Source organism: Bos indicus, chromosome 27 (assembly GCF_029378745.1).
Source record: "Bos indicus isolate NIAB-ARS_2022 breed Sahiwal x Tharparkar chromosome 27, NIAB-ARS_B.indTharparkar_mat_pri_1.0, whole genome shotgun sequence".
Lineage (NCBI taxonomy): Eukaryota > Metazoa > Chordata > Mammalia > Artiodactyla > Bovidae > Bos > Bos indicus.
Window position 1 is genome coordinate 4244382 of NC_091786.1, and position 27790 is coordinate 4272171.

The 27790-nt window shown below is 39.2% G+C and overlaps 1 long non-coding RNA gene across 1 annotated transcript in view; it reads right to left on the bottom strand.

The window, feature by feature from the left end:
• Positions 1–27790, bottom strand: part of LOC139180156 (uncharacterized) — a 197870-nt gene that overhangs the window by 74813 nt on the left and 95267 nt on the right. Inside the window, exon 2 of the long non-coding RNA XR_011564467.1 lies at positions 7150–7287. This is a non-coding gene — a long non-coding RNA (uncharacterized lncRNA). The remainder of the gene's footprint in view (positions 1–7149; positions 7288–27790) is intronic.

Consider the following 27790-nt stretch of genomic DNA (forward strand, 5'->3'; position numbering starts at 1 on the left):
AGGGATCTGAGGCATAAATTTAAGAGAGACAACAAAAGAACTCACCAGACTTACATCACATACATATTTACAGACAGCAATATGTGTTCTGTATAGGAAAGGAAGTCTCAGACCCTGGATTCAGAATGAGTTATTACAAATCACGTAGCACTTTACACTTCTGCAGAATCTTCACAGAGGTGTTTTAAGTTGTAATTAAGGAAAAAAATAAATTTCTCACTTTCGTGGACATGTCTTGGAACGATCTACATGGCACATGAAGATATTTGGTAGGAGAAGGAGATGGGAAATATTTCTGAAATGGAAAGAGACCTTGTTAATATTCCAGGATACCCATTTTTTCATGTGAAAAGCAAACATGTACTTGTAAACCTAGTTGCTTACTAAAATTTTCACTTGTTATTTTTAGGAAATATGTAGAAAATGAGTTATTCCCAAAGGCTAATTAAGTCAACTTCCTCTATATTTGTGTCACAAAATGCAATTTTAAGTCATCTTATATATATGGTCTTATTTTAAAACACAATTTGTATATAACATTTGTGACTGGGCAGAACATATGCAATTATGTTAATTTTTAAAATATAGAAATATATCATAATTAAATAAGTTTTTCATGGAAATTCAGGTACTAAGTAGAAATGCTCTACATCCAAGACTTTATGACTCCTAATTTAAATTGTAATCTTGGTAGAGATTTAAATACATTTTTAGAAGTATGTTTATAATATATAAAAATACTAAGAGAAGCACATATTAAGAATGACATAAAATCAGTGAGGGTAAACAGACACAGAACATCCTCATTTGCCCACTCTCCTAAGTCAGTACCTGAGACAGGGAGCTGGATGCATTTAATTACTTTTTGATGTGATTGCAAGATGGGAAATAAGAGAGTGGGGGCAGGAGATGTACAAAAAGGTAACGTGTTAATAATCCAGTAGGATATTGTTGTTGAAATTAAACTGTTACACACAGAGAGAGACTTAGAAAAACTAAAGCAGGCTTGGCAAATGAATGGGGAATCTTACACTGTCTGATTTCAAGATTTACTCTGGAGCCACAGAGGTTCCAGACTGGCCAAGTCAGTCGTATCTGAGTGTTTGCAACCCCATGGACCATACAGTCCATGGAATTCTCCAGGCCAGAACACTAAAGTGGGTAGCCTTTCCCTTCTCCAGGGGATCTTCTCAACCCAGGGACTGAACCCAGGTCTCCCACATTGTGGGCACATTCTTTACCAGCTGAGCCACAAGGGAAGCCTAAGAACACTGGAGTGGGTAGGCAAGCCCTTCTCCGGGGGATCTTCCTGACCCAGGAATCGAATCGGGGTCTCCTGAATTGCAGGCGGATTCTTTACCAACTGAGCTCTCAGGGAAGCCCAGACAGACTGGAGCTGACATGAAAAATGACAACCAGATCAACTGAGCAGGACAGAGGGTTCAGAGACAGACCCACATGTGGGATTTTTGACAAAGGTACTAAGATAATCCAGTAGAGAATGAAAAGTCTCCTTCTTTTCTATTTGTGATACCTGAAGATCCATTAAAATAATAAATAAATAAAAAAGAAACCTAACTCCCAAGTCACACCTTACACACAGATTAAGGTAGATAAAAGATCTAACATAAATATAAAATCATAAAACTTTAGAGATAAAGATAGAATAAAATCTTCATGACTTGAGTGTCATCTATTTTCTTAGGCAAATCACAGCAATTAATAACAATTAAAATGTTAAATTAGACTTGGTATCTGTGCTCTGTCCCTTCAGTCCTGTCTGAGTCGTTGAGACCCCATGGACTGTAGCCCACAAGGCTCCTCTGTTCATGGAATTCTCCAGGGAAGAAGACTGACGTCTTTATAAGGAGTAACTTTTCACATGTTACTCCCCAGCTTTAGAAATCAGAGAAGTCCACTTTAAAACTGCTGTGGAATGTACATCATTAGAATATCCAAAAAGAAAAAAAGAATATAACACAAAATTTTAGCAAGAATACAGGGCAAATGGAACATTGTTGGTGTGAGTTTACAATGATACATATGCCATTTAGAAGAAAGGCCTGACAGCCTCTTATAAGTCAAACTTACACCTGACCTACGGCCCACAGAATCAGGTTCCTGGTATTTACACAAAAGAAAGGAAATATAGCAACACGGGCACACACAGACACACACACACAACACGTTCCTCAGTATTTACGGCGACTTTATCTGGAAGGACAAACACTGGAAACAAACCAGGTCTTCCTCAATGAAGGAATAAGCACCCCGATTCTGTTCACCCTGCATAACAAAAATCAGCAAAAAGAAACCAATAAACTGCTGACACCCACGACATCATAACATGAGTGGAGAGCGATGGATTGTGGATCCTTTCACTTTTTTTCATGGTAATGTTGTAACAGACTGGATTTCAAATTTACAGATCTATCGATCTTATCCTTAGAAGTCCTTCTGCATCCCTCTGGTCGATAAATATTCCCTTAATTGCTTCTAGTTCTTATGGCTTCATTTTGTATATTTCCAAATATGTTTGCAATTAAGTGTGGTGGACAGTCTGTTCCAAAAACAGTTCCAATTTCCTGTTTTGGTAAATAATTAATTATGACTCTCAGCATCGTTAGAGTCTCTCTCTACTTATTTGTCTTAATGTTTTTAGCATTTACAAAATTCTCATCAATACTAAGTCTTTTGTTGGCCTGTCTTTTCTGTTCTAGCCATCAGCATTTTTGTGTGACAATAACAGGTTTTAGTTATGATGAGTTTATAGTTCACTTAGCTTCAAAATGAAATCATACTTCCTTAAATGCAATACTACTTTTTATACTTTTAGATGAATCAATCAGTCTTTTCCTTCATACATTTTCTTAAGTACCTGCGTTTTCTTGTCACAGCCACCTAAAAGATGCTTGTCTTGTTAAAACTGCTGATATAGAAAAGATGACTAAACTATAGTAGTTTGATTCTAGGGAGATTTTAACCTTACTGAAATGCAGAATGTTATAGATTTGGTCTTAGAGCTATCCAGTTCTGCAGAAGTGTCATAGACTATAATTTAAAATTCTTCACAGGAGGGAAAGCTTTATAGTTGGGGTTGAGAATGCATAGATCCTAATTCTCTAATGACTTTGCTACAAAAAATATATATAAGCGACTCTGATTTTAGAGCTAAACAGGATCTCAGAACCATCCAATTAAAAATCTTTATTTTGCTGATGGGAAATAGAGGATCAGATGCAAAGTAATTTGTACTATGCTAAGCCTCATCCAAGCGGCTGAATCAGAGGGAGAGCACAGATCTTCTTCCCTTGCGGTCTCCTTCCTATCCATCAAGCTGCCTCCAAGAAATAACTGCATCTCAATACAGATTTTGTACCGGGATCTCACATGCCTGGGAAGTTTGCAATCTTGGTAGAAGAAAGGCAACAGGAGGAAGTCTCAGCCACCAAGGAGAGCAATTAAAATGCAAACAGGTTTGAGCTATCCCAAGGCAGGCACTTTAAAGGAGGCCTGTGCTCATTAACCACATCATCTGGTGACCACGCCGGCAGAGCAGCCTTCTGCACTGGGCCAGTCCCAAGTTCACTGCCAACAGCAGCGACTCTGATTATGAAAGCAGCTGAGCCCTTGGTAACCCCTTGGCTGTCTCACTGTCTACTATCTGGAGATGGAAGGAAGAGACAGACATTCCATCATCTTAAAATGCATTTTGAATATTTTTGGAGAAACAATTGTTCAGGAGCTGAACTGCTCAAACTCTGAGGCTGTGCCTCAGAGGGGGACTTTTCCATCAAAGAAAAGTGCACACAAAGGGGATGGGAAATGGCAAACTGGGAGAAAATTACAGCATTTGCTGAGATGAGTCTTCAAGAAAGTCATTTCCACAGAGAGGGCTTTGCCACACGGGAAGAGCTGTCATTTCAAAATGCAAGATAGAACCTGCAGTTTAAAAACTTCTGAATGTGTACTGGAAGTCTGTGATGCTACCTGCAGAATCCCTGTTACCTTTGGGGAAGAAACATTTTTTCTTCCTGTTATTATAAATGAAAATATATAGCTTAGATATTAAAATCACAGATATTTTCAAATATATATACATATAATTTTATTATATGTTATCTACAATTAGATTTGCATGCATATGGATATATAAGTTTCTTCCCTTGTTTTTCTTAAAGATGTTTTCACTCTTACAGTCTAACTTAATCTACATTCTTTAAAGTAATTGTCATAGGTGTATTTTTACAAATGAGAGAACTGAGGGCAGTCAGATTCTGTTTGTCTTAGAAAACTCAGTGCATGATTTATCTTTGATTTGTTCAATGTACAGGAGAAAGTTTGAGTTTAAAAGAATAAATGTCAAAATCTTCAGCACTGCAGGAGTAGATACATGGCTGCATCCATGTAATTTTAAATAATTATGTACCTGAGTAAATTTGATGAGTCCTTTTATTAACATAAACTATTAGAACTGGCAGACATTTTACAGGGGAAATGCTTTCTAATCCTATATTCTACTTTACTCTCTTGCCTTCAGGCTGATTGTAAATAATTGCCTTTAGTAGGTTAAAAATAAAACAAAATAGAAACTGAATTTAAAATTCCAAGATTGCCTTTACAAGCTCAACAGAGATTTGCCTTCCCCCTAAAATATTCTAGAGTAATCCAGTATACACACATTATCTTTAGGATGGCATATATGCCAAGAAGCAAAACCTATAAGGCACTAGGTCTCATGGTCACTTGATATACATTATGGGTGAAAGAAAATGCATAGTACATCAGGGTGTTAGTCAATTTAAGGTCCTATGGTTATGTATATGATGTATATATGTGTATATATTGGGTTGGCCAAAAGGTGCCATCAAGTTTTTTTTTTTTTCCATTACATATTATTAAAAAAAAACAAATGAATTTATTTGCCAACTTATATAAATACATATAGCTTTCAAAATATATTGCTAATTCACTACAGCTGTGGTGAAAGATAGTAGGAGATGAAGTGATGTTTTGGGGGTCTTTATTGCTAATAGAGTCATAGATTCTAAGGACAGACTTTCTGAAGGCGTTATTTTGATCCCCAGACCTTACAAGCATCAATCAGCAGAAATGACCAAGTGTAGCTTGTGAATTGGGCTTCCCCAGTGGCTCAGTGGTAAAGAATCCGTCTGCAATGCAGGAGATCCAAGTTTGATTCCCAGGTTGGGAAGATCCCCTGGAGAATGAAATGGCAATCCACTCCAGTATTCTTGCCTGCAGAATTCCATGGGTAGAGGAGCCTGGCAGGCTATAGTTCACGGGATTGCAAAGAGTCAGACATGACTGCATAAATGACAAACACACATACAGCTTGTGAAATATCTTTGCGTACTCTAATTGATAGCACACGGCCATTCTGTGGGCTAAACACCTCACAAAACCATTTGGAGGCCATCACAGACAGGGTCTTAGTCTTATTGAGGACTGATCCATGATTATAGACTCTGGAGAATAGCTGTCCAGCATGGAGAGTGAAAAAGCTGGCTTAAAACTCAATGTTCCTATTTATCTGATTTATAAACAAACTAGCTTTAAAAAATTTTTTACACTATTTTATAATCACTTGCATAAGTATAACTTAATGATGACTCCAAAGAAAAAACAAAATAAATATATGAAAAATTCCCCATGTTTATAAAGAAATTCATGGAGACTAATGAAGAATGAGGAGGTAGAAGATTCTTTATGAGGCTTACTAATACCAAACAACTATCGTGGAACCAAAATATTAGTACAATATAATGACAGGACATGCTTCACAAAGTCATTATAATTTAAGTTCACAAGTTCTGTAGTTTTTATAACATCACAATTTGTGTATGTTTTAAAAGCTTAATGAGGTAATGATCACATGACTATAAAAGAGACCACTAAATAATAATGTTTTGGCACTATATATATGAGCGTGCACACACACACACACACATATATATATATAGTTTAAAACTATGTGAGGTAGAGCACAGGCAGTAATCTCTACATATCTTCATTACTGGTACATGATGAAGACATATATTCATTTCTGCTACTGCTAAGTCACTTCAGTCACGTCCAACTCTGTGTGACCCCACAGACGGCAGCCCACCAGGCTCCACCATCCCTGGGACTCTCCAGGCAAGAACACTAGAGTGGGTTGCCATTTCCTTCTCCAGTGCATGAAAGTGAAAACTGCAAGTGAAGTTGCTCAGTCATGTCCGACTCTTAGCGACCCCATGGACTGCAGCCTACCAGGCTCCTCCATCCATGGGATTTTCTAGGCAACAGTACTGGAGTGGGGTGCCATTGCCATCAAGAACTAGAAATTCACAAACAATGAAGCATCATCCCATATCACTATATTGATCAACTTAGGATTCTTGGTGGAAATGGAACTTAGCTATAGAAGAAACACTAGCAAATTTAGAAACAAAAACACAGGACTTCCCTGGTTGTCCAGTGATTAAGATTTTGCCTTCCAATGCAGGGGAATCAGTTTGATCCCTGGTGAGGCAGCTGAGATCCCATCTCTCTGGGCCAGAAAATCAAAACATAAAACAGAAATAATATTGTAACAAATTCTACAATGACTTAAAAACATCCACATAAAAATATTTTTAAAAATAAATTAAAAACCTAAAAACAAAATTTTTCCTATTATTTTATCCAGTTTTATTGAGATATAATTGAAATCAAGCATTGTGTTGGTTTAAGGTGTACAGCATACTGACTTGACTTTCACATACTGCAAAGTGATTATTTCAATAAGATTAGTTAACATCTATCACTGCATACCAGGAGTAGGAAATGACAACCCACTCTAGTATTCTTGCCTGGAAAATGCCATGCACAGAGGAGCCTGGCAGGCTACAGTCCATGGAGTCACAAAGAGTCAGACATGACTGAGTGACTTAGCAGCAGCATCTCATATAGATACAGAAAAAGAAAAAAAAAGAAAAAAGATTTTGTTTCTAGTGATGAAACTCTTAGGATCTAATCTCTTAGCAACTTTCAAATTCACCACACAGCAGTGTTAATTACAGTTATTATGTTGTATATTACATCCCCAGGATTTATTTGTCTAATAACTGGAAGTTTGTTTCATAACTTGGCAGTTGGTTTGAAACTTACTTTTTAGTCAAGTAATGGTGCAACGTCAATATCCTAAAGGCTCCGTGTAGAAGTGGCTTTCATCTTAGTGTTTCGGGTCTTTCCGTATTGACTCCCATCCCCATGTCCATGGTCCTTGCTGTCATCTGTTTGCTGACTCTGGAAGAAGATGGGAAAGAGCAGAAGAGAAGAAAAAGGCTTTCTTACAAGCCCTGACCCAGAAGAGAAACAAATTGTGGCCTCTCTCACCCTCTTGTAGTGAGAATTAGTCACAGAACTACAGCTAGACACAAGGGGCCTCAGAAATAAAGTCCCATATATTTTCTGGCAATAATGCTATTCTCTGAAAGGGGGGCATATATTTCTTGGAACATCTTAGCTCATCTGCTGTGTTAATGTTTCATCACATTTGATCAGATAAACCAAACATCCCCAAATTCCCAAAACCCTACTTCATGGGGAGAAATAAAAACCATGTCCTTCTTTGCACAGGTAAGACTATTCTTTGCTCCACTAAAAATTTTTTTTTTCTAATTTTATTTTATTTTAAAATTTTACATAATTGTATTCGTTTTGCCAAATATCAAAATGAATCCGCCACAGGTGAGAAGGGTAGAACACAACAAAAGTTTCAGAGGATCAGGGTTCAAAATGTAGTCTAAAAGTTGTGTCACCATGGACACATCATTAATATTTGAACTTCTGTTTGGATCAAAATCACTGCAGATGGTGACTGTAGCCATGAAATTAAGAGATACTTGCTCCTTGGAAGGAAAGTTATAACCAACCTAGATAGCATATTAAAAAGCAGAGACATTACTTTGCCAACAAAGGTCCATCTAGTCAAGGCTACGGTTTTTCCTGTGGTCATGTATGGATGTGAGAGTTGGACTGTGAAGAAGGCTGAGCACCAAAGAATTGATGCTTTTGAACTGTGGTGTTGGAGAAGACTCTTGAGAGTCCCTTGGACTGCAAGGAGATCCAACCAGTCCATTCTGAAGGAGATCAGCCCTGGGATTTCTTTGGAAGGAATGATGCTAAAGCTGAAACTCCAGTACTTTGGCCACCTCATGTGAAGAGTTGACTCATAGGAAAAGACTCTGATGCTGGGAGGGATTGGGGACAAGAGGAGAAGGGGACAACAGAGGATGAGATGGCTGGATGGCATCACTGACTCGATGGAGGTGAGTCTGTGTGAACTCTGGGAGTTGGTGATGGACAGTGTGGCCTGGTGTGCTGTGATTCATGGGGTCACAAAGAGTCGGACATGACTGAGCAACTGAACTGAACTGAAAGAATTGTTTAGCATGGAAGTTAACAGGGGGCAGGGGATGGACATCGTGTTTGGTAATCACTCATGGTGTAGAGCACACAACAGTTTCCATAACCATCTTACATGCTCCACTCAACATCAGCAGGAGTGGTTAATGAGAAAGTGTTTTATAAAAATACCAGTGATCAGCCCAATCCTGCCTGAGATTTTGCTGCTTAGAAAAATAGTATGTAATATAGCTCCCTTTGGATTGAAATTTGGGGGATTGTGAAAAGTGATGATTCTTATTAAAAACACTGTGCAACAATAGGCTTGCTGCTTGGCACTTGGCGTGTTATAACTTAATTATCCCAGTAGTTTGGTGGAATGGGAATGCTAGACCCATGTTACCAATAAAGAATTTAAAACTCCAGAGAATCAGGTATAATCAAGATTCTAATTTAGGCTTCTCTCAATAAAAGCCTTATTGTCTCTCTAGGCCACAGATCTCTGCTCCACAGGCTCTAGTGGGTAGATGGTGATGTATTGCTGGACCAGACTTTAAGAATTACGTCAGCTGCCATGGGTGGAGATCGGGCCATTTGTCACCCACTCCACCTGCTTCTGAAGCTTTCGCGTCAGGCAGAAAAACTCAACTCTTGCTCAGTCTTTCCCATTGACGGGATTTATCCCTTTCCAAGGGGTGGGTAGAATCTTCTTGAGTTATAATTCCTGTGATTCCTTGAGTCTCCTTGTCCACTATACTTTGGGTGGGAGAAAGGCTAAACACAAGCAAGGATATATGGTGTTTATTTAATCAGGAAATGAAAACGATGTATTTGGGCATAACACACATGACGGTGACCTGCATTACTTATGCTAGCTCCTGTTTTTATAAGATACCACCTAATTTGCCATTATAATTCAAAGTAACTTCACTTTCCCAGGTGGAGCATGGAACATTACTGTAGCTTATAATTTGGTGGCAATTAGAGTGAGAACTCACGTAATTAGTGTAGCAGGATCCCTGTTCTATTTATTTCTCAAATGAATCATGTCCTTTGTAGGGGAAACTTCTTGAAGAGTAGGTTTAAAGTTACAACTGCTATCAATAGACTAGATGGCATCTAAATAAATAGAACATGATCCACTCTTTATGTCTAGAGAATATTCTGAAATAGTCTCCCAGGTCAAACTGAGGGGAGATCTAAGTGCATGAGTGAATTCTAGAAGTGGGGAGGTGCCCAGGACACTAAAGCTATATGGTGAAGGATGAAAAGAAACCCATAGCACCTAAGACACTTACACATTCCTGGTATCAAGACTTCCATGCATAATATCAATTTATTCTACAGACAACTTCCACACTGAGCACAGGACACCCCGCCACTATTCCTCTATCCTCCATGCAAACTGGTGACCCCACACTCCTTGTCACATGACTTGATGACCACCCCTTATATCTTCACTCTTTTAAAATCACTACATTTTTATTATTTCAGTTTTTAGCAACAACATGTGGTTCAGATCAATGCAAAGAAACAGAGGAAAACAATAGATGGGAAAGACTAGAGATCTCCTCAAGAGAATTAGAGATACAAAGGGAACATTTCATGCAAAGATGGGCTCAATAAAGTACAGAAATGGTAGGGACCTAACAGAAGAAAAAGTGGCAAGAATATGCAAAAGAATTATACAAAAAAGATTTTCATGACCCAGATAATCACGATGGTGTGATCACTCAATTAGAGCCAGACATCCTGGAATGTGAAGTCAAGTGGGCCTTAGGAAGAATCATTACAAACAAAGCTAGTAGAGGTGATGGAATTCTAGTTGAGCTATTTCAAGTCCTAAAAGATGATTCTGTGAAAGTGCTGCACTCAATAAGCCAGCAAATTTGGAAAACTCAGTAGTGTCAAGAGGACTGGAAAAGATCAGCTTTCATTCCAACCCCAAATAAAGGCAATGCCAAATAATGTTCAGTCTACCACACAATTGCACTCATCTCACATGCTAGCAAAGTAATGCTCAAAATTCTCCAAGCCAGGCTTCAATAGTATGTGAACCATGAAATTCCAGATGTTCAAGCTGGGTTTAGAAAAAGCAGAGGAACTAGAGAGCAAATTGCCAATATCTACTGGATCACAGAAGAAGTAAGAGAGTTCCAGAAAAATATTTACTTCTGCTTTATTGACTAGGCCAAAGCCTTTGACTGTGTGGATCACAAAAAACTGTGGAAAATTCTTCAAGAGATGGGAATGCCAGACCACCACCTGACCTGCCTCATGAGAAACCTGTATGCAGGTCAGGAAGCAACAGTTAGAACTGGACATGGAACAACAGACTGGTTCCAAATAGGAAAAGGAGTATGTCAAGGCTGTATATTGTCACCCTGCTTATTTAACTTATATGCAGAGTACATCATGAGAAATGCTGGGTTGGAAGAAGCACAAGCTGGAATCAAGATTGCTGAGAGAAATATCTATAACCAAAGATATGCAGATGACACCACCCTTATGGCAGAAAGCAAAGAAAGAGCCTCTTGATGAAAGTGAAAGAGGGGAGTGAGAAAGTTGGCTTATAACTCAACATTCAGAAAACGAAGATCATGGCATCTGGTCCTATCACTTCATGGCAAATGATGGGGAAACAGTGGAAACAGTGACAGGCTTTATTTTGGGGGGCTCCAAAGATCACTGCAGATGGTGACTGCAGCCATAAAATTAAAAGATGTTTCCTCCTTGGAAGAAAAGTTATGACCAACCTAGATAGCATATTAAAAAGAGTAGATATTACTGCCAACAAAGGTCCATCTAGTCAAAGCTATGGTTTTTCTGGTAGTCATGTATGGATGTGAGAGTTGGACTATAAAGAAAGCTGAGCACTGAGGAATTGATGCTTTTGAAGTTTGGTGTTGGAGAAGACCCTTGAGAGTCCCTTGGACAGCAAAGAGATCCAACCAGTCCATCCTAGAGGAAATCAGTCCTGGGTATTTATTAGAAGGACTGTTGTTGAAGTTAAAATTCCAATACTTTGGCCACCTGATACAAAGGGCTGACTCTTTGGAAAAGACTCTGATGCTGGAAAAATTGAAGGCAGGAGGAGAAGGGGGTGATGGAGGATGAGATGGTTGGATGGCATCATTGACTCAATCGATATGATGAATTTGAGCAAGCTCCAGGAGTTGGTGAAGGGAAGCCTGGTGTGCTGCACTCGACGTAGTTGCAAAGAGTCAGACAAAACTTAGTGACTGAACAAGAACAACAACAAAAAATATCCTGAACACTGCCTGAGCATTATGTGCTCAGCTTGTTCTAAGCACTTTGCTGCTAGGAAAGGTAAGCATTGCATTTGTGAGACTGTCTCCATGTGGTGAGGGGCTTTTGGTGGGTAGGATGGAAAATATGTACAGGAAAGCTGCCTGGGCTTCATGTCTAATGCACAGAGTTTAACGTGCATTTCCTACAGCAGGAAGAGGATATTCCAAACGTTGTTTGCAAATGTCTCTGCTACATTTTTATCTTGGTGTTTTTTCAGCCTTACAAGTAATAATTATGCCATTGCTTTCTGAGAAAACCTTTGTCGATTAACTTCTCTTAATTATGTTCTCTGTGTAAATATGCTATTTGTAATAGGATGCTCAAATCTAAATAATCTTAAGCTTGTAGAACCAAGAATTTGGAATGAAGATGTGACATTATCATGTTTCTTTTTAATTCAATGGGCACCAAACTGCAAAAACACATAAAAATGCTGATAAATTATTGCCCATGAGTGACATTTTAGAACAACATTCATACATAAATAACACATGAACTGTCCAGGAATATCTTTATCTTCATAAAAAAAAACACAAACATTTCTCTTGAGAAGTCAAGCCAGCATGGGAAAAAGTACTTGCCGAAGACATATCTGATATTATCCAAAATATGCAAAGTACTCTTAAAACTCAGCCATAATGACATACGTTGGTTAAAAATGGGCTAGTAGCCTTACAGACACCTCACCAAAGACAATATACAGATGGCAAATAAGCACAGGAGAAGATGTTCCACATCACACATCATTAGGAAATTAAACATTGAAACAACAGCGAGACACCACTACACACCTATTACAGCTGTCAAAATCCAGAGCACTGGCCACACAAAATGCCAGAGAAGATACGGGGCAACAGGGACCCTTGCTCACTGCTGGGGTGGGAGGTGGAATGCAAAATCTACCGTCACCTTGGGTGACAGTTCGGTAGCTTCTTTGAAAAGTAAACATACTCTCATCATATCGTATCATATAATATATCATATGATACATTATGCTCCGTAGTATTCACTCAAAGGTGTTGAAAACTTATGAGCACACAAAAAACCTGCACTTAGCTGTTTACAGCAGCTTTATTCATACTTGCCAAAACCTGGAGGCAATTGACACGTGCTTCAGTAAGTGAATGGATAAATAAACTGAAACATCTGGACAATGGAACATACTCAGCACTAAAAATAAATGAACTATCAAACCAGGAAAAAATATGGAGAAAGCTTAAATGCATGTCACTAATCTGAAAGGTGGTGTACTGTATGATTCCAACTGTATGACATTCTGCAATAGGCAAAATTATGGACACAATAAAAAAAAAAAGAAGTTACCAGAACATGGGACCAGGAGGATGAATGAGCTCAGAGGATTTTCCGGGCAGTAAAACTATTATGTAAGACACTATAATGGTGGACACATGTCACTATGCATGTGTGCTAAGTCACTTCAGCCCTGTCCACTCTGCGACCCTATGGACTGTGGCCCGCCAGGCTCCTAGATCCATGGGAGTCTCCAGGCAAGAATACTGGAGTGGGTTGCCATGTCCATCTTCAGGGGATCTTCACAACCCAAGGATGGAACCAACATCTCTTATGTCTTCTGTACTGGCAGGTGGGTTCTTTACCACTGGAGCTCTTTGGGAAGTCCCATATGTCATTATACATTTGTTCAAACTCATAGAATATACACCACCAAGATATTGTAAACTAATGTAAACTATGGACTTTGGGTGATATTGTGTCAAAACAGGTTCATCGATTGTAAAAGTGAAACGTATCATCTGGTCGGGAGTTGCTGACAATGGTGAGACTACGCATGAGTGGAGTCAAAGGGTGGATGGGGAACCTCTGTACCTTCTACTCAGTTTTGCTGTGATCCTAAAACTACTCTAAAAAATACAGTCTATTGAAGTACATACATTTCTCAATTTTGTCAATTACTTTAAAAAATAGAGTCTCTAAAAATGCCATCTAAACTCTAAGTAACTGCATGTTCAGTTATATAACCATAACATCTCATTGGGGCTTACAATATATGTCAAGTCAAAGTATATATTCACAGGCTCTCCTTTCATGAAAAATCATCATGGTAGAAAGAGCTACCTTCGAGTAACAACTAGTAAGCTACATTGGATACATTAAATTGATTTTTTTTTTTCATAGTTTGGGCAACCCCTTAAGGTTCTGAGGAAACTTCCAAGCCTGAATATGTGAGGGAAACAAACAAACAATAAAACAGGGAGTTCCCTGCAGGTCCAGTGGTTAAGACCCCACACTTCCACTGCAGGGGACATGGGTTCGATTCCTGGTCAGGGAACTAAGATCCTGCATACTGCAAGATGTGGTCAAAAAGAAACCTAAACTATTTGAGCCCAGAGTTTAAGAGACAGAGATCAGAATTCACTGAGGCTAAGATTATCAGATTTTAGGGTTGAGAACATCAGAAGGGAGTGAGGTGGGCTGAACAAGAACTTCAGAGATATGCAAAAAGAATTTTTTAACTTTTGTCTCACTTCTTAACTCAATACGTACTACGTGAATATCAAAGATACTAGAGAAAAAACACAGAAAGAAGAAGGCTGAAAAACTCCCAGGGCTCATAAAAAGCTGGAAAAAGCCTCTATCCAACCAGCAGAAGGTAGAGACCCCAAAATGCACACAGCATCTGGTAGAATCCTTCTAAAGATAGTTGTGGGCAACACTAGCTCCAGGCTGAAGAGCACGCTGGCTTGGCCCTCAAGAAGCTTGAAATACACATTGCGTGGGTCAAGCTAACTCTGAGTAAGTTATTGGGATTCCTGAACAAAGCTCAACACCATTGAACGAACAGAAGAAAACTCAGCATCCAACAATGCAAAATCATAATGTCTGTCCAACAAAACATTACCAGCATATGAAGAGACAGAAATATATGCTCCATCACCAGGAGATAAATCATCAATAAAAACAGACACAGATATGACAGAGATGATATAATGAGAGACAAGGCACTAAATATAGCTGCTGTAAATATACTCCATATGATCAAGCATGCAGAAAATAACATAAGCATGTTGAGGAGAAATATTGGAAAATAAACTTTAAAACTCTAAGTAAAACTTCTTGAGATGAAACTTTACCATTGAAAATAAAAACTGCACTGGGTATGATGAACAAAGGATTAGAAACCCAAAAATAAAACATTAGTGAACTTGAGGAAATAGCAGTAGGAAATCTCAAAAATAAAACGCACACAGAGAAAGAAAAGAGTGGATTAAAATGAACACAGCTAATTAAAATTAAAGAGTTAATTAAAATTAACACATGGGAAAAATATATATTGATGCATTTTCTTTTCTAGTCATTCATCAGTGGACACTTAGGCTGTTTCCATATTTCGACTGCTGTATTTAGATTGGTACAAAAGTAACTGTGGATTTGCATTGTTGCAATTCACTGTTTGATATAGGATGAAGTGAAGGATGAAGTGAAGCCGCTCAGTCGTGTCTGACTCTTTGCGACCCCATGGACTGCAGCCTACCAGGCTCCTCTGTCCATGGGATTTTCCAGGCAATAGTCCTGGAGTGGATTGCCATTTCCTTCTCCAGGGAATCTTCCCAACCCAGGGATCGAACCCGGGTCTCCTGCATTGTAGACAGATGCTTTACTGTCTGAACCACCAGGGAATACATTTTTAAATGAATGAGGTTAGGTTATACATCACTTTAAAGGACATTTCTTACCTTTTTTTTTTTTTTTTTTTTTGCTAATGACTTCTTACCTGCTGTCCCTGGAGAAGGAAATGGCAACCCACTCCAGTATTCTTGCCTGGAGAATCCCATGGACAGAGGAGCCTAGTGAGCCACAGTCCACAGGGTCACAAAGAGTCGGACACGACTGAGCAACTTCACTTCACTTCTTACTTGCTGTATATTTTATATTTATTTAAATTAGGGAAATAACGTTAGGTAAAGAAACAATTGGAGTGATTTTCTTATTTGAGTTCAAAATGGGTCACAAAATAGCAAAGACAGCTCACAACATCAACAATGCATGTGGCCCATTGCTAATGATTGTACAGTGCAGTGGTGGTTCGAGAAGTTTTGCAAAGGGGAAGAGAGCCTTGAAGATGATGAGCAAAGTGGCAGGCCATCAGAAGTTGACAATGACCAACTGAGAGCCACCATCAAAGCTGGCCCACTTACAGCTACATGAGAAGTTGCCAATGAACTCAACATCGACCATTCTATGGTTATGCAGCATTTGAAGCAAACTGGAAGGGTGAAAAAGTTCAATAAGTAGGTGCCTCATGAGTTGACACAAATCTGAGACATATGCTCAGCACACTGATGAGATGCACTGAAAATTGCAATGCCTGCAGCCGGCATAGGTCAACAGAAAGGGTCCAGTTCTTCTTCATGACAATGCCCAATGGCACGCCAATTGAACAACCAATGCATCAAAAGTGGAATGAATTGGGCTACAAAGTTTTGCCTTATCTGCTATATTCACCTGACCTCTTTCCAACTGACTACTATTTCTTCAAGCATCTCAGCTTTATGCAGGGAAAACAATTCTACAACCAGCAGGATGCAGAACATGCTTTCCAAGAGTTTGCTGAATCCCAAAGCATGGATTTTTATGCTACAGGAATAAACAAATTATTTCTCATTGACAAAAATATGTTGATTGCAATGGTTCCTATTTTGATTAATAAAGATGTGTTTGAGCCTAGTTATGATGATTTAAAATTCGTAGTCCGAAACTGCAATTACTTGCTTTCCTGGTGACTCAGACAGTAAAGAATTAGCCTGCAATGCAGGAAACCTGAGTTCGATCCCTAGGTCAGGAAGACCTCCTGGAGAAGGGCACAGCGACCCACTCCAATATTCTTGCCTGGAGAATTCCATGGACAGAAGAATCTGATGGGCTTAGTCCATGGGATTGCAAAGAGTTGGACGTGGCTGAGTCACTAACACTTCTCTTCACTAGGTAATAATAATAATAAACAATGCTGCAATGAACATGGACATGCAGATATCATTTCAAAATACTGATTTTATCTTCTTTGGATTTTTAACCAGAAATGGAATTTATAGATCAGCTGATGGTTCAAGTTTTAATTTTCGATGAGCCTGCCCAGTTTTCCATAGTGGATGAACCAATTTACATTCCCACCAACAGTAAATCAAGATAAATTTGCTTTTTTCCACATCTTTGTCAGTATTTTATATATTTTTTAATGATAGTCACTCTAATGGGTATGATTTTTAATCAATAAGTTAACCTTCAATGTAACATAACAGCAAAAACAAAAAGAGAAAATTAAACAAAGGCTGGGCAGGATGATGGAAATATAAAGAGAAATAATTGATGAAATATAAAGCATAACATCAGTGGAGTAACAATTGAAACAAAAAGTGACAGAGATCAGAATACTGGCTTATGGCAGTGAGTATATTCTTAAGAAGAGCATAAATAAGCTTTCTTAACTGAGTTAGAATATTCTAGGTCTCGATAAGGTGGTGATTACATGACTGTATAAGTTAGTAAAACCTCATCCATGTTTAAAAGCTGTGCATTTCACTGCATATATTTTTTTCCCAGAACAAAACTGATTAAACTCATATAGGAAAATACTGTATGAATGGTTGCTGACTCCCATCGAAAACAATGGAGACAGCCTATTTAAACTGTTCAAAGAAAGAGAATGTCAACTCAGATTTATTTATGCAGCAAAAACATCTTAAAGAATGAATACATTGCCAAGCAATGGAAGACAGACAGAATCCATTGCGATAGTGTTGGCCACTCCACTGCATTTTTGAATGTAAAAGAAGTCTTTAAGCCAAAAGAAATGAAAACGGATGGCAAGTGGAATCTTCTAGAAGGAGTGAAGAGCACTAGAAATAAAATAATGAAGAAAAGAAAATTCCTTAGTAAAATAAAGATAGTATTAATTAGTAACAGGAAGCGTGACCATTCTACTCTCAGCATTTTATATGATCTGGAGGATATGTGTGTACATATATGTGTGCACATATCCTTTGATTCTAATAATTTATTGTGATACCTGTTTAAGTATTCCATTAGTTCCTCCGTGCTATCTGACACTGGAATTTTTCTGAGGATTTTTTAAAATATGTGTTTTTCTTAAATAAAATTGTCTTCACTCTTCTTTAAAGTTGTATTTTATGGTTAACAAATTTGAAACTTTTGACATCTTCAATTGATCTTTTTGTATTTTAAATGAGAAAATACTGTCTTTATAATGTGGTAGGTACACATTCAGCTTAAGCAAATTATTCTAAATGGAGTATTCTAGCTCTACTGTGGTAAATAGAGAAATTTGTAAATATTTAAGAAACAATTAGTTTACCAGTGTTTCCTCTTTTACATGTATTCATGACACCTCCCACTGACAGATAATTTTTTATGAGATAAAACATGTTTGATAGGTTTTCTCTGTTTATAATTCTTTCAAATGTTGGACCAAATTTAGATACTTCATCATCATAGACTTCTGCATCTTCATTCTATTGCAGTACAGGATATAAATGTATACAACTAAAATTAGAATCATTTTCAACAAATCAAGATATCCCATAGAGTAATTATAGGACCTGAAAATCAAATATTCGAGGTAGTTTGGGCCTTCATGCTGTTTGCTAGCTTTGTTTTGAATACATGCAATTTTTTGAAAGTATAAAGCTGAAGTTTGAATGCTTCCCTTGTTTATATACTTTCAACTTATTTTTAATGAACTGCAACCAAAATTCAGAAGAACTTATTATAGAAATGTTTAATATTTTTCTAAATACAGACTTGATTTATAAGATATGTTTTAAAAGCTCAATTATTTCTAAAATATAGTTGATCATGAATCGCAAAGAAGAAAATACACATAAATAAGCTGATTTTGTATCCAAAACAGAATCAAGCATATATTTTTTCTTTAGCTACTCAGAAAAAATATATAAGCCCTATTTATGATGTTTGAAAACTATGGTTTCCTTTAGTCGCTTCTAGATGCTTTTTAGATGACATTATGAACTATTTTAACCATGATTTATCTCAAAGATATTCAGGGCACATAACTTTCCTAATTTAATAAGACAACTGTTTTACTGTGATGTCTACCTCCTAAGAAAGCCTTTGTACATTTGGTGTGATTCAAAATCAACCAATGTTCTTTTTCAAGGTGAAACTGCAGAATTCATGGTAGCCTTCACAACAATCTTTGCTCTTTCACTTTTAACCAAATGAATTTTCAAAAGCTTTGCTTCACTTCCATAAATTTGTATTAAAAAATAAACTATTTGAATTAGCCTGAGTTTTTTATTTGATGAACACTGCTGTTAAAGTGCCACCATTTTAAACATCTGTGAAGTTCTGCTAATGAAGCAAATACATTAACATCTATTTCTTGACCTTTCATGTATGCACTGCCCCAAACACTTTAAATTGGAAATGAGATGGATCAATTGACAAGAAGAGTAATTTGATCTAAATGAAAACTGATGATGCACAGAGAGGTCCTTTCCCATCTCTTCTGTTCAACAGGATAAACCATCACTTTGGGCACAACTGTTAACCACACACTTTTGAAGGACATCCTGTGGCTTCTGACTTGTGTCTTCTGGATTTTAGGTGAACCATCAGTAGCAATCAGAAGCCCCACAGCTCAGCTCAGTTCAGTCACTCAGTCGTGTCTGACTCTTTGGGACCCTATGGACTGCAGCACGCCAGGCCTCCCTGTCCATCGCCAAATCGCGGAGTTTACTCAGACTCAAGTCCATTGAATCGGTGATGCCATTCAACCATCTCATCCTCTGTCAGCCCCTTCTCCTTCCGCCTTCAATCTTTCCCAGCATCAGAAGCCCCACAGCACACGATAAGTGTCAACCAATCTTTTCTGCAAGCTTCATGCTTGTCAGGAATCTTCTTCAATAACAAAATCATTACCTTATTTTTTCAGTTTAACCCTCGCTCAGTTTGCTATTTTCTTATCGATGCTAAAAGTGTTCACAGCAAAAGAGACACAGATGTATAGAACAGTCTTTTGGACTCTGTGGGAGAGGATGAGGGTGGGGTGATTTGGGAGAATGGCATTGAAACATGTATAGTATCATATATGAAACGAGTCTCCAGTCCAGGTTCGATGCACGATACTGGATGCCTGGGGCTGGTGCACTGAGATGACCCAGAGAGATGGTACGGGGAGGGAGGAGGGAGAGGGATTCAGGATGGGGAACACGTGTATACCTGTGGCGGATTCATGTTGATATAGGGCAAAACCAATACAATATTGTAAAGTAATTAATCTCCAATTAAAATAAATAGATTTATATATTTTTTAAAAAAGGGTTCACTGGAAAGAGAGGCAGCCCATAAAGCTCAAAGGGTCATTGCAGAATGGGTGGTGAGTATGTGGTAACAGGTGAGGATGTCTGCTGAGCACCCCCAGACATGATAAGGGCCAGGCAGTCCCAACTAAGTCAAATAGGTTCTGAAAAAAGGAAAAAAAAATGTTAAAAATTAGTGAATGAAAGTAAAAACCTTCAAAGGATCAGTTGCAGATGAAAATGTTAAACCAGAATTGAAGCACAGCCCCATTCCACCAGAAGTCCCACTCCTGCAAGGCTTTCCATGAGAGTGCTCAAAAAACACCTCAGGCAGGCAGAACCTTTTGATTGTAAAAGGTTCACTTCCTCATAAATGAAATCATTCACCCAACTGAGTTTCTAGATTTTATACAACCTTGATTATAAATCCAGATAAAGAATGAAAATTCAGAGCATAGTTCTAAAAATTAAAAGCATAATATTATCTAACCACATCCAGCAGTGCATTAAAAAGTAATAAACCATCACAATCAGAATGAATCTGTTCCAGAAATGCAAGACTTTTATAACTTCTGAAAAAAATCCAACAATTGAATTCATCACTTCAATCAGCTATATAAAATCACATAATTATCTGAATAGATGCATACAATTGTTGGTAAATTTTAAAATTGAAATTAATATACAAAATATATGCAAACTGGAGAAAAAAAAAACAACAGGAACTGCCTTCCTTGGGGGAAAAAAAGCATGTACAAAAATCTGACTGCGCTCCCACTCCTTGGCATATATCCAGAGACAATAATAATTTAAGAAGACCCATGCACCCCAATATTCACTGTAGCACTATTAACAATAGCCACAACTTGGAAGCACCCTAAATATCCATCGACAGAGGAACAGGTAAAGATGCAATATATATAAAATGAAATACTACTCAGTCATAAAAATAATAAAATAATGCCATTTGCAGCACATGGGTGGACCCAGAGATCATCATACTAAGTGAAGTAACTCAGAGAGAGAGAGATAAATACCATGTGATACTATTTATATGTGGAATCTAAAAGAATGGTTAGAAAAGGTCAGTTTTCATTCCAATCCCAAAATAAGGCAATGCCAAAGAATGCTCAAACTACTGCACAACTGCACTCATCTCACACACTAGCAAAGCCATGCTCAAAATTCTCCACTCCAGGCTTCAACAGTATGCAAACTGTGAACTTCCAGATGTTCAAGCTGGATTTAGAAAAGGCAGGGGAAACAGAGATCAAATTGTCAACATTCTGTATATGGTAATGTAAGTTTTCATGTTACTCTTTCCATACGTCTCACCCTCTCCTCCCCTCTCCCCATGTCCATAGGTCTATTCTCTATGTCTGTTTCTCCATTGTTGCAAGAATATAAAGAAATTCTTCTGTAGCATTTTTCTAGATTGCAATATATATGTGTTAGAATACAGTATTTATCTCCTTCTGACTCACTTCACTCTGTGTAATAGGTTCTAGGTTCATCCACCTCATTAGAACTGACTCAAAGGTGTTCCTTTTTATGGCCAAGTAATATTCCATTACATATATATATATATATATATATATATATATACACATATATGTGTGTGTGTGTGTGTGTATAGATATATATCACAACTTCTTTATCCATTCATCTGTCGATGGACATCTAGGTTGCTTCCATGTTCTAGCTATTGTAAATAGTGCTGCAATGAACACTGGGATACATGTGTCCCTTTCAATTTTGGTTTCCTCAGGGTATATGCCTAGGAGTGGGATTGCTGGGTCATATGGTGGTTTTATTCCTAGTTTTTTAAGGAATCTCCATAACGTCTTCCACAGTGGCTGTATCAATCTACATTCCCACCAACAGCACAAGAATGTTCCCTGTATGGCTCAGGAAACTCAAACAGGGTGCTGTATCAGCCTAGATGGGTGGGATGGGGAGGGAGATAGGAGGGAAGTTCAAGAGGATATATGTATACTTATGGCTGATTCATGTTGAGGTCAGAAAACAGCAAGATTCTGTAAAGCAATTATCTATCAATAAAAATAATTTTAAAAAGTTGCCAATATTTGTTGGATCATAGAAAAAGCAAGAGAGTTCCAGAAAAAATCTACTTCTGTCTTATTGGCTGTGCCAAAGCTTTTGACTGTATCACAAAAAACAAAGCTAGAATCAAGATTGCAGGGAGAAATATCAATAACCCCAGATATGCAGATGACATCACCTTTATGGTAGAAAGTGAAGAGGGCCTTAAAAGCCTCTTGATTAAAGTGAAAGAGGAGAGTGAAAAAGTTGGCTTAAAACTCAACATTCAAAGAACTAAGATCATGGCATCTGGTTCCATCACTTTACGGCAAATAGATGGGGAAACAATGGAAAAAGTGACAGACTTCATTTTGGGGGGCTACAAAATCACTGCAGATGGTGACTGCAGCCATGAAATTAAAAGATGCTTACTCTTTGGAAGAAAAGTTATGACCAACCTAGATAGCATATTGAAAAGCAGAGACATTCCTTTGCCAACAAAGATCCGTCTAGTCAAGACTATGGTTTTTCCATTGGTCATGTATGGATGTGAGAGTTGGACTATAAAGAAGGCTGAGCACCAAAGAATTGATGCTTTTGAGCTGTGGTGTTGGAGAAGACTCTTGAGAGTCTCGTGGACTGCAAGGAGATTCAACCAGTCAGTCCTGAATATCCACTAGAAGGACTAATATTGAAGCTGAAACTCCAATACTTTGGCCACCTGATGCAAAGTGCTGATTCATTGGAAAAGACCCTGATGCTGTGAAAGATTGAAGAGAGCAGGAGAAGGGGACGACAGAGGATGAGATGGTTGGATGGCAGCACTGACTCAATGGACATGAGTTTGAGCAAGCTCCAGGAGTTGGTGATGGACAGGGAAGCCTGGCATGCTGCAGTCCACGGGGTGACAAAGAGTCAGACGTGACTGAGCAACTGAACTAAACTGAAAAGAATGATACAAAAAAAGAAGGAGAAAACAGAAGCAGACTCACAGACAGAGAAAATAACCTTATACTTAGGGGTGGGGGGAGAGATAAACTAGGAGTATGAGATTACAGATACACACTGAAATAAACAAGAAGGTCCTATTGTGGAGCACAGGGAACTGTACTCAGTATGTTGTATAACGGAAAAGAATCTGAAAAAAAACAGCTATATATATATATGCATGCATGATAGAATCACTTTTCTCTACATGTGAAATTAACACAATACTGTAATTCAAGTATACTTCAATTAAAAAATCATAGAAATGAAATCTTACAGAAAACCTCACATATAATAGAAACAATTTGGTTTCACTTCCTTTAATACTCAGAACAAAGCACATACTCTTACTATGACCATCCAACAGAACACTAAAGGCTAGACTAGAAAAGCAGTGCAAGAAAACAAATGAGTATAAAACAGGTAGATGCAGCCAACACCAGTACACACTCTTCATATCTCCCCAGCCTCTTCTGCGTCAAGTTTCACTACTGTCAGTGACCAATTTTGTGTGAACTCCAACCCATTTCTCTCGGAGGCAACCTCACCCTAGCCCACTGGTGTCCATTAGCCAGTTTCCTGGAGAAGGCAATGGCACCCCACTCCAGTACTCTTGCCTGGAAAATCCCATGGGCGGAGGAGCCTGCTGGGCTGCAGTCCATGGGGTCGCTAAGAGTTGGACACGAGTGAGCGACTTCACTTTCACTTTTCACTTTCATGCATTGGAGAAGGAAATGGCAACCTACTCCAGTGTTCTTGCCTGGAGAATCTCAGGGACGGGGGAACCTGGTGGGCTGCCATCTCTGGTGTCACACAGAGTCGGACACAACTGAAGCGACTTAGCAGCATTAGCAGCAGCAGCCAGTTTCCTCAATTTCTTTGGCTGTGGAGCCATTTCCTCCCAAATCAGAAAATACAAGTCCATTCTCTGAACGAGTTGTGACCTGCCTCTGGGCACAGAGGCCAGGACGCAGTGAGAAGTCAGGGAGCAAGTCCTGAGGAAAGGCTGCATCTTTGGGGCACAACTCAGGGCTCCATTTCTCATTTGGGGAGTGTGGGCATGATGCCTGAGTCCCCCGTGAAGCCTTAGCATCATGTTTGCAGTGACATTCTGGGCATGAAGCTCAGCATGGCCTGCTCTGCTCTAGTGAGATCAATGTCTCTTTGAATCAGTTATGTAAAGTTCCTTGGGTGGATTTCAAGGTGTACCTTCAGTTAGAAGTTGACTGCCCTAAACTTAGGATTTTCTTTTGTCTAAGATTCCAAATGGAGTTAATATAAATAAACCAACTTGCTCTACAAGCCCACTCTTAACCTCTCTCCATGTTGTGTAGATGCCATGGCTACGATCATACACTAATGTTTCTCATCATGCTAACCACAGATAAAAGCCTTCGTAATTGCAACACCACTGCATCCAGTAGTCATCACTGCCACATTTGCAACAAGGTTTGGTTTGTGTGTAACACTGAGACTACTACACAACACAGTTACAAAACCGTGATGTGATAGACTGTGTTCTAGGATCAGACATTAACTCCTGTCTTAGCTTTAGTTTCTCAGAAAGACTCTCAGGAAAGGTTTCCATACTGGTCCTTCACTAGGGAATATAATCTCAAGGAGAAGGAGTAATCGACAAGGATAATGTCGAGGAAAAATACAGAGAAGCAATGAATTAGCTCATGCTAATTGCAACTGTTTGCTTGATTTAGTGCAACATTCTCCAAGAAGTGGAATAAACTGCATCTCTGGAGAGACTGTCTGGAGGAGAAAAGGGGAGAATTTATCTTCCGGCTCCTACAACTCATTAGTCAAGGGTTAGCCCATGGGACATGAAATAACCCACAGTTCTGAGTTTTACAACCATGGTGCCAAGTAGGGTCTCATCACGTCCAAGCTTTGGCATCAACAGGAACCTGTGGGGCAGGACACACAGCAGAGAGAGAGAGGCAGGAATTATAGTTTCTGCTCGGGGAGGAAACAGGTACACGGTCAAAGAAATGGAAGCAACTGGCTAACTGATACCAGTGACAACAGAAGAATGCATATGGATCCTAAGGCCAGGTGTCATAGGTATTGAACAAAAGGTAAGGGGCATATAAATGAGGGCATTTCTAGATACGGGACACATGTTCAAGAGTCTGGCATTCTGGCAAATACACCAAAATGTGATCCCAATAGTTTATTGAGCTGGCTCCTTGAACCACCTCCTGATTCAAAGACTTGACCAGTCAGTAAGGTGAAGATGCAGGGAACTTCTTGGCATTTTGATGGAACTGTCAGCTATCTCAGACAGGTGAGAATGTTAAACCAGTTCTAACTATGTAGGAACTGAGAAACTACAACCAACCACATTTCTTGAGATGATCCAAGGACATTCCCTTTACTAAGGAAATAGGGAAAATACTTTTGAGAGAAGTAATAAAATATTTGAGGAAATGGAGGCTATTTTCTGGAGGCCAAGGTGACTATCTTAAGATGTGCTGCCATAGACCAAGTTCCCTAATAGCAACGAAGGAGTCAGGATTCCAGAACGGCATGGCAGTGTACAACAGACTCTGAGACAAGGTGGATGTAGTCACTGTAATAGAGAGTGAGGCTAGAGGGGGCGGCAATTGATATTTGATCCTAGTGTTTACATGGTTAAAAGAGATGGATAACCAGTCAGGGTAAGATAGAAAATACATAGATAGGTAGGGAGACAGAAAGAGAGAGAGAGATGAAATAGATCAATAGATCTACAACTTTTCTACGCTGATATGTCCTACACAGGCTGGTGGAATGAAGGCTATTATCAGGTAACAAGTAGAAATTCATAATTTTTCACCAAGTTTCAGATCAAAATCAGTCCACAGATTAAACCCTCTCTGTAATGTCACGAGTGTATGCTCATATACTTCTTTAGCTTTTCTCAAAGAGATCTATGACTATTTTCCATGGTAATTGTGTTCTGGAGATAGAGATGAAGGTCCACAGATAATCTCAGGATTAACAGAATGCAATCTGAGCTGCCACTGGAACCAGGAAATGAGCAACCATCATCATCCTCTGGATAGAGTGGGGGCATCGGGAGGTTATGTGATAAATGGAGTTTTAGCTAAGGGCTGTCTCATAGTAGGACTAAGGGATCTGAAGACCTACCATGAGGTTATTCTTGTGCTTTTTTTTCCAGTGTATAATAGGAATGTGTGCTAAGTTGCTTCACTTATGGCCAACTCTTTGGCACCCTATGGATTAAAGCCTGCCAGGCTCCTCTTGGAGAAGACAATGGCACCCCATTCCAGTACTCTTGCCTGGAAAATCCCATGGATGGAGGAGCCTGGTAGGCTGCAGTCCATGGGGTCGCTAAGAGTGGGATACGACTAAGCGACTTCCCTTTCACTTTTCACTTTCATGCATTGGAGAAGGAAATGGCAACCCACTCCAGTGTTCTTGCCTGGAGAATCCCAGGGACGGGGGAGCTTGGTGGGCTGCCGTCTATGGGGTTGCACAGAGTCGGACACGACTGAAGTGACTTAGCAGCAGTAGCAGGCTCCTCTGGCCATGGGATATATGTGCACAACTATCACCTTGCCAAAAAAAAAAAACAAAACAGAAAACAAAGACCCAATTTTCTTGGGGGTGAAGGCTGAACTACTCCATTGTTTAAGTAACTCAGATCTGCCAAAGTACTGGCCAGTGGTGAGAGAAAGCTGAAATGATTGTGGAAGAGTTAGAGAGAGCGAACATCAGGCACAACCTGTAGCTTGTTCCTCTCTGCACTTGGCCTGAAATATCTGGAGAGTCCATGTCCAACTGCCATCGTAGAGGAGACTCCATGACACGCTGGACTTCTCACTGTCTTCTCAGAGAACATGGGACAGCACCCGTTCTCACCCCTGTGGAGATTCCATGCTGGAACATGAGGCCAGCTCTGACGGAGAGCATGTGGATCTGAGCGGAGCCCTGGCGGGGCTCTCTCATGCACATCCCATGAGCCACATGGAATGTTCTTGGCCTTCCTTATGCTCCGGCCACTGCCAGAGACAGACTTGCCTGTGATCTAACCGATTTCCACTCAAACAAACTGGGGCGGGCCCTCCTGAATGCCCCTGCAGTCCTCTCCCTCCCTTTACAGGTTATGATGGTGCATGAGGCTGGGTTGGTGCCCAAGCAGGTGAAATTTATAAGTCCAAGGGAGTTAAAGTACACTGTAGTAAATCTTTGGCCATGCAACGTTGCGGGCCAATGGACTCAGCTTCCCCCTTCTTCCTTTGGATGCATTGCCCTAAAGTGCAATCAAATGCCTTCTGGGTAGACGAGATGAAGGCCAGACCTGGGTGCACTTGGGAAGCAGCTACTTGACTGTTCTCGGCTTCCCTCTCTCCCTGCTGCTCCTGGAATTGCCCTAACATGTGATTAGCACCTAAGCCGCTGCATGGCTGCTGCTTTCAGGGGATCCCAGGCCAGCACAGCAGTCAACAACTGGCATTATGTGTGCACGATATGCTCATTGTTAAAGAAAACACAATAGAAGCATCAGATTAACAGGAAAAACAAGGTAGATTCAGGCAAATTCGTACTAGATGATCCCAAAGAATAATTTAAAAAGAAACTGAAAAGAAGATATCATTCATAGGAATAGTGTAAAAAACAGTAACAAATTAGCACAAGCAAAAGGAAACCTTAACTGATGAAACACCAAGTAAAGAGCTCTCAGTCATGATTACAAAGGAAGCTTGGATATGATAGCCACAGCCTCAAGA